This window comes from Antechinus flavipes, chromosome 2 (genome assembly GCF_016432865.1).
Source record: "Antechinus flavipes isolate AdamAnt ecotype Samford, QLD, Australia chromosome 2, AdamAnt_v2, whole genome shotgun sequence".
Lineage (NCBI taxonomy): Eukaryota > Metazoa > Chordata > Mammalia > Dasyuromorphia > Dasyuridae > Antechinus > Antechinus flavipes.
The window spans coordinates 282324400-282343182 of record NC_067399.1 but is presented as its reverse complement, the minus strand read 5'-3'; the positions used below and the strand labels follow the sequence as shown (position 1 = coordinate 282343182).

At 35.2% G+C, this 18783-nt stretch overlaps 1 protein-coding gene across 2 annotated transcripts in view; it reads left to right on the top strand.

The window, feature by feature from the left end:
• NUBPL (NUBP iron-sulfur cluster assembly factor, mitochondrial) overlaps positions 1–18783 on the top strand; it is a 320313-nt gene that overhangs the window by 115154 nt on the left and 186376 nt on the right. The window lies entirely within an intron of this gene.

Genomic DNA, 18783 nt, shown 5'->3' with positions numbered 1-18783 from the left:
GAGTGTGCCCTCATTAAGGACAGTCCTCCCTTGTTTAATATAATAATAACAATTGTAAATTTCAAAAAAGAACAAAGTAAGATGTATTTATTTTTTTGGGGGAGGTACTATCACTAGGTGCTGTTAGTAATTGTGGCAATAAATGTAAGAAATGGTTTTCTCAGGGTTTTTTTTTTTTTCCTAATTTGCTTTTCTGCACTCATTACTGACTAATGATTATGGGAGTTCTAATTGCACATTTTGCCAGACTTTTAGTGACATTACTTATTGAATAAGACTAAGAATGCTATGAACACACATGATAGGTAGATATTGCACAAGTCTGCTATTCTTGACAAACCTGAATGCAGCTGATACATTATTCTGCTGAAATAGAACCCTTGCATCATCTCCTTTCAGAAGAAAAGGAATTCATCTCTCTATTTTTATATAAAGAACACATTGCTCTACTAGGAATCCCAGTACTGAAATAATTTCTTTTTGAATGAATGGGTGAATGTACATTGTCAGGAATGTATCTTTGATTATAGTTTTAAAAATAGTATCTGTTCAATTGTATTCCAAAAAAGGTCAATGAATTATCCATAGTGATCACCAGCAGCAGCTTTTGTATAATTACTTCAGTAACAGCGACCAATATATCCAAGTAAAGGGAGCTTGGGAGTAGCTAGGAATTTTTTACATTGAACTATTCATATTAGACCCTACTGATTTCTCTGGAGCTTCTTTAAGACTAACACAGCCAGAATATCTTTATACTTTACAAACCACTATGCCTTATCTTCCCATGACTGTTGCATTGATGTAGTTTTCTGTCTGTCTCTATCTCTGCCTCTCTCTCTCTCTCTCTCTCTCTCTCTCTCTGTCTCTGTGTCTCTCTCTCTCTGTCTTTCTGTCTCTGCCTCTCTCTCTCTCTATATTTCCCTACCCCCCTCTTTCTGAATTGTGCGATGTAAGTGCTTTCTTACTTTGAAGAACAGTTTTTCAGTTTTTTAAACCGTTTGAAAAAAGAGATTTCACATTCTGTTTTAGATGCAGGCCTGACAGAAAACCTTGTGGGCTGACAGAGTATTCTAATCAGGGACAGCCATTGTAGCAGTTATTCTTGAAGTAGGGCACTCATCTTCCAGCTTTGTATTTTGGGTGAGATGCAGCTGCAGAGACTGTGACATCAAGGTCTCTAGTTGGGTTTATAACTGGTCTCCTTTGAACCAACCCTGGAAAACTGGCTATCATGGTCCATTCCACTGCTTATATTTGACTACAAAAGAGAACATAGTGGTTGTATAGCTTGTGAGCTGAGAGGACGTGATTTTTTTTAATTAAAAAAGAAAAAAAACAACCAGCCATGTCCATGACAAAGCAATTTTCTTTTGTGCAAACTGTGAAGGGAGGAATCCAGTTCCCTTCCCCCCTTTCACCAGTGGCACTGGCTAAGTTGTCAATCAGCATCAGGCCAGCCAGCCATGGTTTTAATTGCTTGTTATACTGTCATTGGCTGGACTGATGCTGGTTGACAACTCCCTTCGGCTGCTTTAGCACACTAGCAACTTGAATTGTTGCTGCTGTTGCTGCTGCTCTGTAAATGGTGCTACTGCATTTTAGACTGCAGCTTTGCTTACTATCATATAAGTAATGGTGAGAATAGGAATGGGACAGAGCTCCTCTTTCCCTTTTGTGGTTTCACCTATCTCTGCTTTTATCTCTCTCAAACATATAGGCAGGCCTGCTTGAAGTATCCCTTTATTCATAATTTGAAGAAGTGCTAAAGGAATAAATATGAGACCTAAATTCTGATTTGGGGAGTAAATTTGGATTAGTCAAGCCAAGTCAGCAAACACTTTTAAGCACCTACTGTATGCCAGACACATTGCTAAGCACTGGACTACTTAGAAAAAACAGTCCCTGCTCTCATCAGAATATGTGGAGAAACACCAATCAGAACTCTAATGGGGAAAACAACAAGTAAACAATTAGTATGTACAAACAACATATGTACAGGCTAAGTTAAATATACTTTTATAGGGAAGGTTCTAAAGTTAAGGAAAACTGGAAAAGGCTTCTTACAGAAGGTTGGAATTTAATTGAGACATGAAGGAATTCAAGGAAACCAGGAGGTGGAAGTGAAGGGAGGAATGAAGGGGGGAGAGGGGAGAGATCTGACAGCTCTTGAAAATGCCCAGAATTTGGAGATAGAGTATCATTTGTGAGAGACAGAAAGTATGTCATTGGATTGCAGAATAGCTGGTTGGGGTAATACGGGAGAGGAAGAGAGTATAAAATAGTCTGGAAAGGTAGGAAGGAACTAGGTGATAAAGATAACAGTCAAACTTAAGACTGTATATTTGATCTTGGAGACAATGGAGAGACACTGGAGTTGATTGAATCAGAGTGTGAAAGGTTAACATGGTCAAACTTGGTATATAGGGAGATTGATTTGACAGTTGAGTGGAAGATGAAAAAGAATAGGGAGAGATTTTGAGACAAGGAGACCAAGCAGCAAATTATTGTAAAAGTCTATACATGAGCTGATAAAAAAAAAAAAAAAAGCCCGCTGCAGGGTGGTGTCAGTGTCAGAGGAAAGATGTTATGAAGGTAGAAATGACAGAATTTGGCACTTGATTAGATTTGTGGAGCAAGAGAGAGTAAAGAGTCAAGGATGTCATTTATGGTGTGAACCTGATGAACTGGTAGGATAGTGGTATCCTTCACAGTAATAGAGAAATTAGTAAGAAGAGAGGTGTTTGAAGGGGAAAGAGAATTGAATTCAACTTTATGGGATATTTAAAAAATGGATCAAGGAGACAACATGGTATTGTGGATAGAAGGCTGGCATCGAGTAAAAAGGCCTGGGTTCATGTCCTGCCATAGACTGGTTGTATGGCCCTAGGGAAGTCATTAATCTCACAATTTCACCAGGTAACTCTTTGAGAGAGGGGATAGAGAAAGCATCATCACTGGGAGTTTCCTATACCAGTAAAATCAAAAGTCTCTCTCTCTTTTTTTTTTTTTTCTAACATTTTAGAGGTTGAAGGGATTTTAGGGCATATCTAGTATTAACTCGGTTTCTCCTCTCCATCATACCTTAGTTTGCTTCTCTCTGTATATGTTTTAAGTCAGCCAATATTCTTTCCTAAAATGTGATGGCCTGAACTGAATCCTGAACTGCAAACACATATGACTAGGGAAAAGTATAGCAGGACATTCATTTCAATACAGCAACATTTTTCTTAATACAACCTATAACCCAATTACATTTTTATGGGATATTATCTCACTCTGTTGGTTCCACTGAAACCCCTAGGTCTTTGTCACAAGAGCTATCTTCTCTCCATCTTCCCATCTTATACTCCTAAAACTAATTTTTAAAATTCATGTGCAGAATTTTGTAATTATACCTATTTTATACCATCTTATTAGATCTAGTCCATTGCTCTACTCTGTCACAATCTTTTTTGTGTTCTCTTCCTCTAGTAAATCAGCTCTAATTTTTGTGTCATCTGTAGAACTGGTATGTATGTCACTGATGTCTTGATCCAAATTATTGCTTAAAAATGTTCAACAGAATAAAACAAGTCAGGGTCCTTTGCCACAATACCACAGCTCCCTTCCCATGTAGCATCAAATAATAATAACTAGCATTTATGTAGCACATTAAAGTTTGCAAATTCTCTTTTTATCCTCTAGGAAGATAGGTACTATTATGATCCTCATAATTGGCTCAAGTCATTCGAGTTCTGATTTCACATACTATTTTTTTGTTTGTTATCTGCAAAGCAATCCTGGAAGCCTCTGTTAAGAGCCTTGCTAAAATGGTCAATCAAAAAGCATTTATTAATTGCTACATTCCAGGCACTGCATGAAGAACTAGGGATACAACAAAAGATTACCTAGTTACTGTCTTCAAGGAGCTCACATGCTACATTGATTTATGAATCTATTATACTTCACCATTTAAAAAAAGCAGATCTCAGGTACCTTTTATGAAAGGAAATGTGATTTTTAATGTAACACTTGTTTTTGTGAAATTGTTCTGGCTTGTAGGGCCTGGATTCAAATTGTACTGGGTCAAGTTGCTCAATCCCCTTGGGTATCATTTAATCATTTGTAAAATGAAGAGCTGTATTGGAGCACCTTTAAAGCCCCTTACAACTCTAGACTTGTGATTCTGTGGTCTGTTATACTGATATGAAAAACTTTCTTTTTTAAAATACATATTAAATGAGTATGGAAACCTAAAAAATTAAATAAAGATTATGGTGGATCACAGTAGAGTAGTAATAGGTGACTGACTTCCTCTCTCCCTCCCCTCCTCTTCCCTCCCTTCTGTTTCCCTCCCCTCCCCTTCCTTCCTTCCTTCCCTCCCTTCTTCTTTCCACTAGAACTAACAGATGTAACAATTTGTTAGATTTAGTCATGAAGAACATATGAGATCATATACAGAAAGTTCTTTGTACCAGCAATGCTATGTAAATGGAAGTGTTTATATATTTATGAACTATGTCTATATAGATATGTATAAATATGTGTTATTTGTGTATGTGTAATATATACCATATATGTATACATACTATATGCATATTTATGATCTATTTGTATATGTATAAAATATACAATCAATTTGCAATTGATTTTTAAGGGCTTACCTTGTGCCAGGCATTGTAAGCTGTTGTACCTGAGTAAAACCTCTCTTTTCTTACAAAATACTCGATTCTCTTTAGGATCTTTGGGATGCCCTCATGTTGTCATGGGAATAGCAACTTGCATGAATCTCGATTCTGTTTCCTATAAAATAGAATTTCTTGTGTTCATGTTTAGTCCTGGATTAATGTATGGGGCTTTTGTCATAATTCTCCCACTCCTAAACAGTATCTTCTCTCCAAAGTCTTCATTGACTGTTGTCTTGAGAAGGAGAAAGAGGCATTGGTTTAAACTAATGGAAGTAGTTGGACAAAAGTATATATGTTCATTAGGGGTCATGGCATTCTCTTCTATGTGTTAGAATATTTAACTTATTTATTTAACTTTTTTTTTTTAGCTTTTTTATTTTTAAAATACATGCATAGATAGCTCTCAGCATTCATCCCTGCAAAACTGTGTTTCAAACTTTAAAACTTTTTTTTTGCTTGAAAAACACATTTCTTTTATTCTTTTTTAAAAAAAATTTATAATAACTTTTTATTGACAGAACCCATGCCAGGATAATTTTTTTTTTTAACAATATTATCCCTTGCACTCGCTTCTGTTTGGATTTTTTTCCCTCCCTCCCTCCACCCCCTCCCCTAGATGGCAAGTAGTCCTATGTATGTTAAATATGTTGCAGTATATCCTAGATACAATATATGTTTGCAGAACGGAACAGTTCTCTTGTTGCACAGGGAGAATTGGATTCAGAAGGTAAAAATAACCTGGGAAGAAAAACAAAAATGCAAATAGTTTACATTCATTTCCCAGTGTTCTTTCTTTGGGTGTAGCTGCTTCTGTCCATCATTTATCAATTGAAACTCAGTTAGGTTTCTTTGTCAAAGAAATCCACTTCTATCAGAATACATCCTCATACAGTCATCTTTGTTGAAGTGTATAATGATCTCCTGGTTCTGCTCATTTCACTTAGCATCACTTCATGTAAGTCTCTCCAAGCCTCTCTGTATTCATCCTGCTGGTCATTTCTTACAGAACAATAATATTCCATAACATTCATATATCACAATTTACCCAGCCATTCTCCAATTGATGGCCATTCATTCAATTTCCAGTTTCTAGCCACTACAACCAGGGCTGCTACAAACATTTTGGCACATACAGGTCCCTTTCCCTTCTTTAGTAGGATATAAGCCCAGTAGAAGCACTGCTGGATCAAAGGGTATGCACAGTTTGATAACTTTTTGGGCATAATTCCAGATTGCTCTCTAGAATGGTTGGATTCGTTCACAACTCCACCAACAATGCATCAGTGTCCCAGTTTTCCCGCATCCCCTCCAACATTCATCATTATTTTTTCCTGTCATCTTAGCCAATCTGACAAGTATGTAGGGGTATCTCACAGTTGTCTTAATTTGCATTTCTCTGATTAATAGTGATTTGGAACACTTTCATATAAGTGGTAATAATTTCAATTTCATCACCTGAAATTTGTCTGTTCATATCCTTTGACCATTTATCAATTGGAGAATGGCTTGATTTCTTATAAATTTGAGTCAATTCTCTTTATATTTTAGAAATGAGGCCTTTATCAGAACCTTTAACTGTGAAGATGTTTTCCCAGTTTGTTGCTTCCCTTCTAATCTTGTTTGCATTAGTTTTGTTTGTACAAAGGCTTTTTAATTTGATATAATCAAAATTTTCTATTTTGTGATCAGTAATGGTCTCTAATTCATCTTTGGTCACAAATTTCTTTCTCCTTCACAAGTCTGAGATTAAACTATCCTATGTTCCTCTTAATTTATTTATAATCTTATTCTTTATGCCTAGATCATGGACCCATTTTGATCTTATCTTGGTATACGGTGTTAAGTGTGGGTCCATGTCTAATTTCTGCCATACAATTTCCAGTTATCCCAGCAGTTTTTATCAAATAATGAATTTTTATCCCAAAAGTTAGGATCTTTGGGTTTGTCAAACACTAGATTGCTATAGTTGACTATTCTGTCTTGTGAACCTAACCTATTCCACTGATCAACTAATCTATTTCTTAGCCAATACCAAATGGTTTTGGTGACTGCTGCTTTATAATATAATTTTAGATCAGGTACAGCTAGTCTACCTTCATTTGATTTTTTTTTTCCATTAATTCCCTTGAGATTCTTGACTTTTTATTGTTCCATATGAATTTTGTTGTTATTTTTTCTAGATCATTAAAATATTTTCTTGGAAGTCTGATTGGTATAGCACTAAATAAATAGATTAGTTTAGGGAGTATTGTCATCTTTATTATATTCGCTCGGCCGATCCAAGAGCACTTAATATTTTTCCAATTATTTAAGTCTGACTTTATTTGTATGGAAAGTTTTTTGTAATTTTGCTCATATAATTCCTGACTTTCCTTTGGTAGATAGATTCCCAAATATTTTATGCTGTCAGCAGTTATTTTGAATGGAATTTCTCTTTGTATCTCTTGCTATTGGATTTTGTTGGTGATGTATAAAAATGCTGAGGATTTATGGGGATTTATTTTGTATCCTGCTACTTTGCTAAAATTATGAATTATTTCTAATAGCTTTTTAGTAGAATCTCTGGGGTTCTCTAGGTATACCATCATATCATCTGCAAAGAGTGATAGTTTGGTTTCCTCATTGCCTACTCTAATTCCTTTAATCTCTTTCTCGACTCTTATTGCAGAGGCTAGTGTTTCTAATATGATATTAAATAATAATGGTGATAGTGGTCAACCTTGCTTCACTCCAGATCTTACGGAAAAGGTTCGTTTTTCACCATTGCATATGAGGCTTACTGTCGGTTTTAAATATATGCTCCTGACTATTTTAAGGGAAAGTCCATTTATTCCTATGCTCTCAAGTGTTTTTATTAGGAATGGATATTGGATTTTATCAAATGCTTTTTCTGCATCTATTGAGATGATCATATGGTTTTTGTTTGTTTGGTTATTGATATAGTCAATTATGCTAATAGTTTTCCTAATATTGAACCAGCCCTGCATTCCTGGTGTAAATCCTACTTGGTCATAGTGTATTATCCTGGTGATGATTTTCTGTAATCTTTTTGCTAATATTTTATTTAAGATTTTAGCATCAATATTCATTAGGGAGATTGGTCTATAATTTTCTTTCTCTGTTTTCCACCTACCTGGTTTAGGTATCAGTACCATGTCTGTGTCGTAAAAGGAGTTTGGTAGGACTCCTTCAATCCCTATTTTTTTCAAATAGTTTATTTAGCATTGGAGTTAATTGTTCTTTAAATGTTTGTTAGAATTCACATATAAATCCATCTGGTCCTGGGGATTTTTTCTTAGGGAGTTGGTTAATAGCTTGTTCTATTTCTTTTTCTGAGATGGGACTGTTTAGGATATTTACTTCTTCCTCTGTTAGTTTGGGCAAGCTATATTTTTGGAGGTATTCTTCTATTTCATTTAAGTTGTCGAATTTATTGGCATAAAGTTGGGCAAAGTAACTCCTGATTATTGTTCTAATTTCCTCTTCGTTAGTGGCGAGTTCTCCCTTTTCATTTTTAAGACTAACAATTTGATTTTCCTCTTTCCTTTTTTAAATCAGATTTACTAAGGACTTGTCTATTTTGTTGTTTTTTTCATAGAACCAACTCTTAGTTTTATTAATTAATTCAACAGTTCTTTTACTTTCAATTTTATTGATCTCTCCTTTTATTTTTAGAATTTCAAGTTTAGTGTTTGACTGGGGCTTTTTAATTTGTTCCTTTTCTAGCATTTTTAGTTGCAAGTTCAATTCATTGACCTTCTCTTTCTCTATTTTATGCAAATAGGCCTCTAGAGATATGAAATTTCCCCTTATTACCACTTTGGCTGCATCCCAGGCATTTTGGTATGATGTCTCATTATTATTGTTTTCTTGGGTGAAGTTATTAATTATGTCTATGATTTGCCGTTTCACCCAATCATTCTTTAGTATGAGATTATTTAGTTTCCAATTATTTTTTGGTCTACTTTCCCCTGGCTTTTTGTTGAATGTAATTTTCATTGCATCGTGGTCTGAAAAGGATGCATTTACTATTTCTGCCTTACTGCATTTGAGTTTGAGATTTTTATGTCCTAATATATGATCAGTTTTTGTATAGGTTCCATGAACTGCTGAAAAGAAAGTGTACTCCTTTCTGTCTCCATTATGTTTTCTCCAGAGATCTATCATATCTAATTTTTCTAGTATTCTATTTACCTCTTTGACTTCTTTCTTATTTATTTTGTGGTTTGATTTATCTAATTCTGAGAGTGCAAGGTTGAGATCTCCTACTATTATAGTTTTGCTGTCTATTTCTTATTGCAGCTCTCTTAATTTCTCTTTTAAGAATTTAGATACTACACCACTTGGTGCATATATGTTTACTATTGATATTGCTTCATTATCTATGCTACTCCTTAGCAAGATATAGTGCCCTTCCTTATCTCTTTTAATTAGATCAACTTTTGCTTTAGCTTGATCTGAGATCAGGATGGCTACCCCTGCTTTTTTGACTTCACCTGAAGCATAGTAGATTTTGCTCCAACCTTTTACCTTTAACTTGCATGTATCTCCCTGCTTCAGGTGTGTTTCCTGTAAACAACATATTGTAGGATTCTGGCTTTTAATCCATTCTGCTAACCACTTCCTCTTTATGGAGGAGTTTACCCTGTTTACATTTATGGTTAAAATTACCAATTCTATATTACTTGCCATCTTGTTAACCCCGGTTTATGCTTTTCTGTTGGAATCTTTACTAACTGCTAAGTAATTAGAGTTGATCTAATCTTACAAGAAGTTGTTTTGGCCAGAACCGAAACAAGGTACTAAGTAGAACTAATCAAGACAAGGCTTGTGTTCAAGCTCTTTGGGCCAGAGAGCACTATGGGAGAAAACCCATAATCCCTCTCTCTGGAAGGAGCATAAATAGGCCAATGGGCCAGTCGAAGAAGGGCTTGAGAGGAAGACGCTACAAGTCGAGATTTCACTGGAATGACATGAAGACTGGAGCTGGCTGGAGGCTGAAGAAAGCAGAGGCAGAGGCTGAAGGACCAGACCTTTGGATTTAAAGACATTTGGAGAGAGCTCTTGGAACCAAGCAGAGAGATAGGCCTCTAAGCTAACCGGGCTATATTGGGATAATAAAAGATCTGAACTTTTATCACCTGGCTGCTTTTTGAGAAGAAAAAGCTCACCACATTTTGGCGCCCTCAACGTGGGGCTAACAGACCCTTCAGTGGATTTCAGTGGAAAAGCTACGATCCTGATTCAAGTGGAAAAGCCTCTGATCCTGAATTTTCAGGTTGATTTATGTTGTTATCCTGTGATTGAAGAGCTCAACTCCTCAGGTCAAAAAGAGAGAAAATACACTCCTTTTAATTTGGGAAAAATTAAAGATTTGAAAAAGGGTTGCACTCTTTATGGGGCTACATCATCTTAAGACGCTACAAGTCGAGATTTCACCGGAATGACATGAAGACTGGAGCTGGCTGGAGGCTGAAGAAAGCAGAGGCAGAGGCTGAAGGACCAGACCTTTGGATTTAAAGACATTTGGAGAGAGCTCTTGGAACCAAGCCGAGAAATAGGCCTCTAAGCTAACCGGGCTAGAAGAAAAAGCTCACCACACTTTTCTCCCTTCTTTCCCCCTTACCCCCCTTCCCAGTATTAAGCTTGTGAGCACCACTTGTTTCTCACAGCCCTCCCTTTTTAGAATCCCTCCCCCCACCTTAGATTTCTTCCCCCTATCTTACCCTTTTCCCTCACTGTTTCTGTATTCCCTTCTGCTTAGTTTACTCCTTCCCTTTTAACTTTTCCCTTCTCACTTTTCAATGAGATGGGACAAGTTTCACCATAAATTGAATATGTCTAAAATTTTTCTCTTAAAGCCAATTCTGAAGGCAGTAGGATACCCACTATTTTCATCCCCTTCCATTTTTTCTCTCAGATATAATAGGTTTCCTTTGCCTCTTCATGAGATGTAGTACCCCCACTTTACCCTTTTTTTCTGGTACAATGTCCTTTCCACATCTAGTTTCTAGAACAAGGTATACATGTATTCTTTATACATCTTTATAGCAGAAATATAGTTCCCAAGATTTCTTTTTACCTTTTTAGGTTTCTCTTGAGTTCTATATTTGTAGATCAAACTTTTTAAGTTCTGATTTTTTCATCAAAAATAGATGAAATTTGCTTATTTTGTTGAATGTCCATCTTCTTCCCTGGAAAAAGATGCTCATTCTGGCTGGGTAAGTTATTTTTGGTTGCATACCAAGTTCCTTAGCCTTTCAGAATATCATATTCCAGGCTCTTCGATCTTTTAATGTGGATGCTGCTAGATCCTGGGTGATTCTTAGTGTGGCTGCTCTATATTTGAATTGGGTTTTTCTAGCCGCTTGCAGTATTTTTTCCTTCATCTGAGGGTTCTGGCATTTGGCCACTATATTTCTTGGTGTTTTAATTTTAGGATCCCTTTCAGTAGGTGATCGATGAATTCTTTCAATGTCTATTTTACCCTCTGTTTCTATGACTTCCAGGCAGTTCTCTTTGATAATTTTCTGGAAAATAGTGTCCAGGCTCTTTTTTTCATCATGCTTTTCTGGAAGTCCAGTGATTCTCAGATTGTCTCTTCTGGATCTGTTTTCCAGGTCTGTTGTTTTCCCCAGAAGGTATTTCACATTCTTTTCCACTGTTTGATTTTTTTTTTTTTTTTTTTTGGTTTTGCTTGACTGATTCTTCTTGTCTCCTTGAGTCATTCAATTCCATTTGTTTGATTCTGATTTTCAGTGAAATATTTTCTTCACTCACTTTTAAAATATCTTTTTCTAATTGTCCAATTGAGTTCTTTTGTTCTATGGAATTTTTTTCCATTTCACCAATTTTATTTTTTAGAGAGCTATTTTCTGTTTACTAATCCTATTTTTCAAAGATTTGATTTCTTTATCCACTCTGTCTTTAAATGAGTGGGGTGACTTCTCCAGACTCTCTTGCCAAGCCTCCCTCTCCTTTTCCCATTTTTGTAGCTCCTTTTTAATTTCTTCTATAAGATTCATCTGTGCTGAGGAACAGATGATTTCCTCCTTTGGGGATTGACCTGGAGACAGTCTGTTTTTAGTCTCCTCAGGATTTAGAGTCTGCTCTCTATCTGTATAGAAGCTGTCAAGGGTTAAGGTCCTTTTCAATTTTTTGCTCATTTTGTCAGAGAAGAATCAAAGACAAACTTGCAAAGAAAAAAAACAAAAAACTCCTAAATAGAATCTGCTTTTTCAGGGGGAGGGGCTGGGTGGTGTTACCGAGCTTCCTCTACAGACTGCAGGGGCAACAGTGAGGCACTAGCAGGACTGTGCTGCGCCTGCGCTCTGAGACTCCGAGATCATGCTGAGACACTGTGGGGGAGGGGTGGCCAGGTCCCGAAAGTCTCCAGCTGTTTGGGGTTGTATTCTTCACTCCCCAGTGTTTTTAGCTTCTCTGCTGGGCTACTGACTTGCTGCCAGGGCAAAGTATCCAATTCTGTAGCAAAGCTCTCCCCACAGGGATGGCTGAGATCACATCCCACCCCCCCCCCCCCCCTCCGGTCTGCTCGGCTGTGAGCTGCTTCCTGTGCTCTCGCTGCCGCTGCCTGCCCTCAGCCTGCACCAGATCTAAAACCTTCCCCACCCTCCAACAAAAACAGACCTTTCCTGACGAATTTCAAGGATGTCTTCTCTTGGTAACTATTTGTGGGTTTTTTTTCAGTCAAGCATTAATTCAGAGGCTTGTAATGAAATGGATTCTGAGAGAAACTGAGGAGCTTACACAGCTGTGTGCCTCCTCTCTGCCATCTTGGCTGGTAGTCCTTATTTATTTAACTTAATCAAGGTAGGTTGCAAGAGTACCATGGCACTCTAATAATATGTAAACTAAAAAAAAAAAATTAAGTCATAGTAATATGCTTTATCTTCCCTATACACTCAGCAGCACTTAACATGAATGTCAGACTTAAAGTCAACCTTTTTTAGGGAGGTACCATACTCACTTCCAATTTTGTATAGCACTTAGCGTATGGTTGTCACTCACTAGGTGATAATGACAACAATTTATACTTATCTCCCCACCTCCTAGAAAGCAAAAGAGATAGCATGGATGCTTTTAGGAAAAAAAGCTGGTATTTGTGAAACATTAAACATATCTTTCTTTTTACGTTTCCTGCATGTTCAATTTCAGAAGGAACAAATGCTAATATTTGTATTTTCAGTATAAATTCATTGTACTTTAGCACACTTTCTGAACCAGTTCTTTTTAGCCCTTTACAATTAAAGGTTCAGATTTAGTCATAAAAAAGTTATATTGATGATCATGATTTCTTAAAAGGGAGTTTTGTACCAGGGAGCCTTTTAGGACAAAGAAGAATTGATATCATTGTGGCTAAGTAATTGCATATGTATGCAGAGATAAAGTTCAAATGACTAAGCTTCTTTTAAATGCTATCACCTAAAAATGCTTTATTCATACTTCATGGCTATTCACTGTTGCTTTGAAGTATGCCAGATGTCTTAAAGATGACTATTTAAAACAATACTTTGAAATGCTGTAGCCATTCCAGATCTATGTTTGTCTCTAAAAAAGCTAAATTATTTTTCAAGCTTTAACTCTTTTCCCTTTCTTTTTCTAGCGTGTTCTACTTTTTTTTTTTTTAAGGGAATATATCAGTCTCTGATGTCCTGAATAATACAGAGTACTTTTGTATAAACTTGGCGTTTTAATACTTTTGTGCTTTAATAATTGTTCAGTTCATGTATGATTTTTTTTTAAAACAGTCTATAAAAATCCATATTTATAAAATTAGCAAATTGCGGGGTGGTCTTTTATATTACAGAATGGTTCTTTTAAGTAAGAATTAAACAGAACTCTCCTGGGACATTTGAAATATAATAAAGTTTACAGAAATGTCACTTTCATGCAACTTTTTCAGGAGTGTCTAATTGAGTATTGAAGGCAAGGACTTTTATTTTTATATTGCATCCCCAACCTCTAGCATAATAATTTGCACATAAAAAATATGTTGACCTAGAAATCAGGAAGACCTTAGTTCAATTTCAGATACTTGCTAACTGTATGACTTGCACAAATGACTTAACTTCCTTTTACCTTAGTTTCCTCACCTGCAAAAATGGGGTTAAATAATGCCTAAATGCCAGAGTTACTGTAAAGATTGATGAGATAATATTTGTAAAAGCTCTTAAAGCATTGCATGGCATATAGTAATTGCTTCTTAAATGCTTATTTCTTCTCTTTCCTCCTCTTTTCCAATTCTTTTTGGGTTGAATTATTCAGTAAATTGATATGTGACCACAATCATGAGGCAGTGTAGCATAGAAGATAGCTAGATTTAGATTCCAGAAGACTTAGACTGGAGTCCCTGCTGGAATAGTGGGCAACTCTTAATTTCTCAGTGTTCTTGGTCCCTCTCTGGAACTTCAAATAGTAGAGAAGGGACTGAATGGAGAGAGTTTTTCTCCCTACCAGTGAAATAAAAGTCCAGTAGCAATCCCTGTGATCATGCTCAATAATTCTTAGAATGAAATGTTGTTTTTTGATCCAGTAGCCTATTCCAGAATGGCTTTAGAAAGCCATATAATTAAATTCACAAAAACTACCAATTTTTCCAAGTTTACATTACTAAGCCAGATTTTTATGAAGCTACTTTAAAATTTTTTTTGGCCTGCTTTATTGTTGTTGTTCAGTCATTTGAGTTGTGTCTAATTCTTTGTGACTTGGCAAAGATACTAGAGTGGTTTGCTATTTTCCTCTCCAGTTCATTTTACAGATGAAGAAACTGAGGCAAAGAAGGTTAAGTGACTTGTCTAGCACATAGCTATTGAATATCTGGCATTGGGGTTGAACTGATGATTAGTCTTTCCAACTCTAGGCCCAGTGCTCCATCCACTGCCCCATTTAGCTGCCCTTATTGCTTATTATTACTACATAAAGTACAAATTTCCTAATTGACATTTAAGGACCTCAAAAATAAGCTTCCAACCTATTTTTCTAGTCTTTATATCAATAGTAATTGGAAAAGTGACTAATTTGATACCTGAGTATTTGGTAGAAGAGAAGAAGATATGAGTGGTGTAGGGAGGTGATATGGGAAGTTCAATTGCATATGTAAGTGAGTAGGATAGTGTAACTAACTATTGCATTTAAAAGAAGAAAGGTTGGGAAGATGTCCATATTTCTAAATTGCTCCCATCATCCTATAGTTGCAGAATGAATGATTAAAGGAGATTAAGAGGAATGGGGAACCAGCATAGTTGTCTGGGATTTCCCAGTTGTCTTTTCTTTGAGGTATCCACTTTGTACTTAGCATATATGTCCTAACTTTTATATACTTGATATCAAGGTGTTAGATAATCTGACATTAATTCACAATAAAGTATGACTGATTAATAGTAATTCCCTTCATGCCCCCATTAACATTTGTATTTTAAGAAATGCTGAATGAATCTCCAAGGGGGAAGAATATAGAGGAAAATTTAAGTCTCTTTCCCTCTTAAACCTACTTCTTATTTGATCTCAGGGAAAAAGAGAACAAAACAACATCAGCCTTTGGCAAAAGTGGGAAATATATTATAAGTTTATCTTTGGTAGCTTCTTCCTTTTTTGTTCTTTTTCCTACAATATTATACTATACAAGCACAAAAAATATGGTGCCTTTTTATAGTCCTTCTTCCTGTAATTAGTGAATGAGTTTTACTACTTATTAATCCTAACAATACCATTTTATATCTAAATCACTCCTTTTATTTAAAAAATAACATCATCAAACTTTGGTGTCAAGTTTCTTGACTTTGGACTTAAAATACACCTTCACTTTTTTGAGCCTTGTTATTCCTATAAAATGGGAATAAATTGTATTTAGAATACCCTACCTTAGAGACTTGCTTTGGAGAAAGTAATTTTATAAACCTTATAATTTTATAGAAATGCAATTTATTATTTCTTCCTTATTATTTTCCCCATAGATTTAAGTACCCATTATGCAATATTTCATATTTTGGGGGGGAATATATTTCTGAAATTCAGGATTTGACTTATCAATTATTTTCCTTTATTTAAGGAAGGAGAAAGTTGGGAGAATAGAAAAGAGGGTACAAAGATTATTTGTTTTCTGTTATGTGATTGTGAACAGTCCCTATGTAGCTGACTGAGGAACAGCAGCATGTAATGGGATTTCTGTGAGAAGAAGCCATGACTATAGTCCCAAGTTATCCCTGAAGTTCTGAATGATATTGCCTTACTGTAGCTATTTAATAGCATGATTTAAAGCAGTCTTTTAGATTTTTCTGCTTGTTTCAATTCAATAAACATTTTCTTTTTAGCTGACTCTTCAATTTGACGTGGTCACAGTAGCATTCATCCTATTTTGGCAATTAATTTATAATATAAAAGGAGTCCCCAGATTTGTTCAGAATTGACTGTTGACATATCATCCATTAATTACATTCGAACTAGGTAGAAATGGCAGAATTTTATTTGACTAGGATGAGGAGCATGAGACAGTGTGTCATTCATCTTTTGAGTGGCATTGTGGCAAATGACGTGGTTTGACTTGCAGCAAAAATCTTTTGTGTTTCCGTGCATTAAACATCATGAAGATGTGAGGAGGAGGGGAATAATGATCTGTGTCATGATAACTTCAACTAATGATGAGCTCTTCACAATGTAGTTATTCGTAGTGCAATGGCTTCTCTAGCTTCTGGGTATACTTTCAGCAAAAAGCAGCTTGTTAGTTTTTCTTCAAATGATGTGGAGGAGTTGCTATGCATATTTTCTTTAAATAAAATCCTATGGTAAGGAACTTAATTGGTACTTGTAATCATAAGCTGTTGTTCAAAACTGTTTTCCCATTAATTAAAAATACATTTTTTCACCTTCACCAACCATTAATTTCGTTTGAATTTACTATTTACAGAGAATAAATACATGCTTTTAAGTGGTGTTAGTTTTGTTTACCTGTATGTATAGAAGACATCATGAATGTCACTAAACTATACTATATGCCATCTGGACTCTCCCCCCACCCTTTTTTTTTTTTAGTTCACTTTTGCTTCTTCCTTCTGCAGTATATAAAGTACACAGTGGCATATTGAATGTGCTCATCTCACTGATGGATGACTTAATTTATAACTTATTCTGCATTAAGCAGCAGGAGGATTTTTGAATATTAACGTAACTTTGTTGGAAAACTTAAAAACTAATAAGATTGGATAAATTAATTGTCTTTGAAAGATAATGTAGTTCTCATAATATAATTTCATTTCCATTTCTGCAGAAATGTACTGACTTGTGTATTTTATGGAACAGCACTTTGGTTGTCCTAGTTGCAAGTTCAAAGATGAATTTGAACAGAATCTGTTTCTAACAGATTCTGAATGTTCTCAAATTCAGATACCTTGAAACTCCTAGGGAAGGAATGTGGAATTTTGATAAAATAATGTATCAGGAGAGTAAAGATATAAAAATCTTTGTAGTAGTAGTTATAACCCAGAGACTATCTCTTTCTTATGTATATTGTACTTATGTATGTATATTTACTAGAGTAATTTGATATTTTGGTTTGCATTGACCTGAACTGATTGCCAGTATCACTTTCATGGTAAGTGAAATTAAGAGTGATGCTTTTATTTATTTTATTTGTAGTAATGTTTGATAGGATAGCATGAAAAATAATAAGGATAGGCAAATTTATATTATCAGTATCTCTTGCTTAATAAACAATTATAAAAGAAAATCTTATTTTTCTTTAGACCTACAAAACAAAGCATATTTTTCCACTGGAAAGAAATAATTGATTAATCTTAAAAGTTGTTGCTTTTTTAATGAAAGAGAAGCCTTATGACATTCCAGGTAGTCTATAAGAAAATTATTCATGCTTCCCAAGAGTTATATTTCTTACTTTTTATTTTCATTTTTGTCATAATTTGCTAATTACCTTTCATTTTCTTCTTTTTGTCTTATTATAAAATAATAGGTTAGAATTGAAAGAATCCTTGTAGACATTAAGTTCAACCCCCTCATTTTATACATGAAGAAATTGAGACAGAGAGATTAAATAAGTTTACATAGATTATGCAGTTGCTAAATGACTAAATTAGAATTCGAACCCAGATCTTTTTGGCTACAAGTTGATCATCTTCTCTGTTCCTTTAAACTACCTTTCTTCATTTTTCTTATTTGAACCATATGTTTAATTCACAAATTAGAAATTCAAATGGTCTTCAAATAGGTCTAAATGTCATTTAAAATATTAAAGATGCCATTTTAAATAGATTTTAATAGATTTAATAGATCAACCACTTGTGAATGATTCTTTCCTAATGATATTTCCTAAAATATAACCCTCTCTTTTAGTCAGTCACTTATTGAAACATTTATTAAGCAGTTACAAAGAACCAGGTTATATGCTAGGTACTAAGGATATAATGAAAGAAAAGAGACAATCCTTGCATTCAAGAAGTTTACATTTACTGGAAATTGAATGGATGCCCATCAATTGGAGAATGGCTGGGTAAATTGTGGTATATGAATGTTATGGAATATTATTGTTCTGTAAGAAATGACCAGCAGGATGAATACAAAGAGGACTGGCGAGACTTACATGAACTGATGCTAAGTGAAATGAGCAGAACCAGGAGATCATTATACACTTCGACAACGATATTGTATGAGGACATATTTTGATGGAAGGGGATTTCTTTGACAAAGAGACCTAACTGAGTTTCAATTGATAAATGATGGACAGAAGCAGCTACACCCAAAGAAAGAACACTGGGAAACGAATGTGAACTATCTGCATTTTTGTTTTTCTTCCCAGGTTAGTTATACCTTCTGAATCCAATTCTCCCTGTGCAACAAGAGAACTGTTCGGTTCTGCAAACATATATTGTATCTAGGATATACTGCAACATATCCAACATATATAGGACTGTTGCCATCTAGGGGAGGGGGTGGAGGGAGGGAGGGGAAAAATCGGAACAGAAACAAGTGCAAGGGATAATGTTGTAAAAAAATTACCCTGGCATGGATTCTGTCAATATAAAGTAATTATTAAATAAAAATTAAAAAAAAAAAGAAGTTTACATTTTACTGGAAAAAAACAACA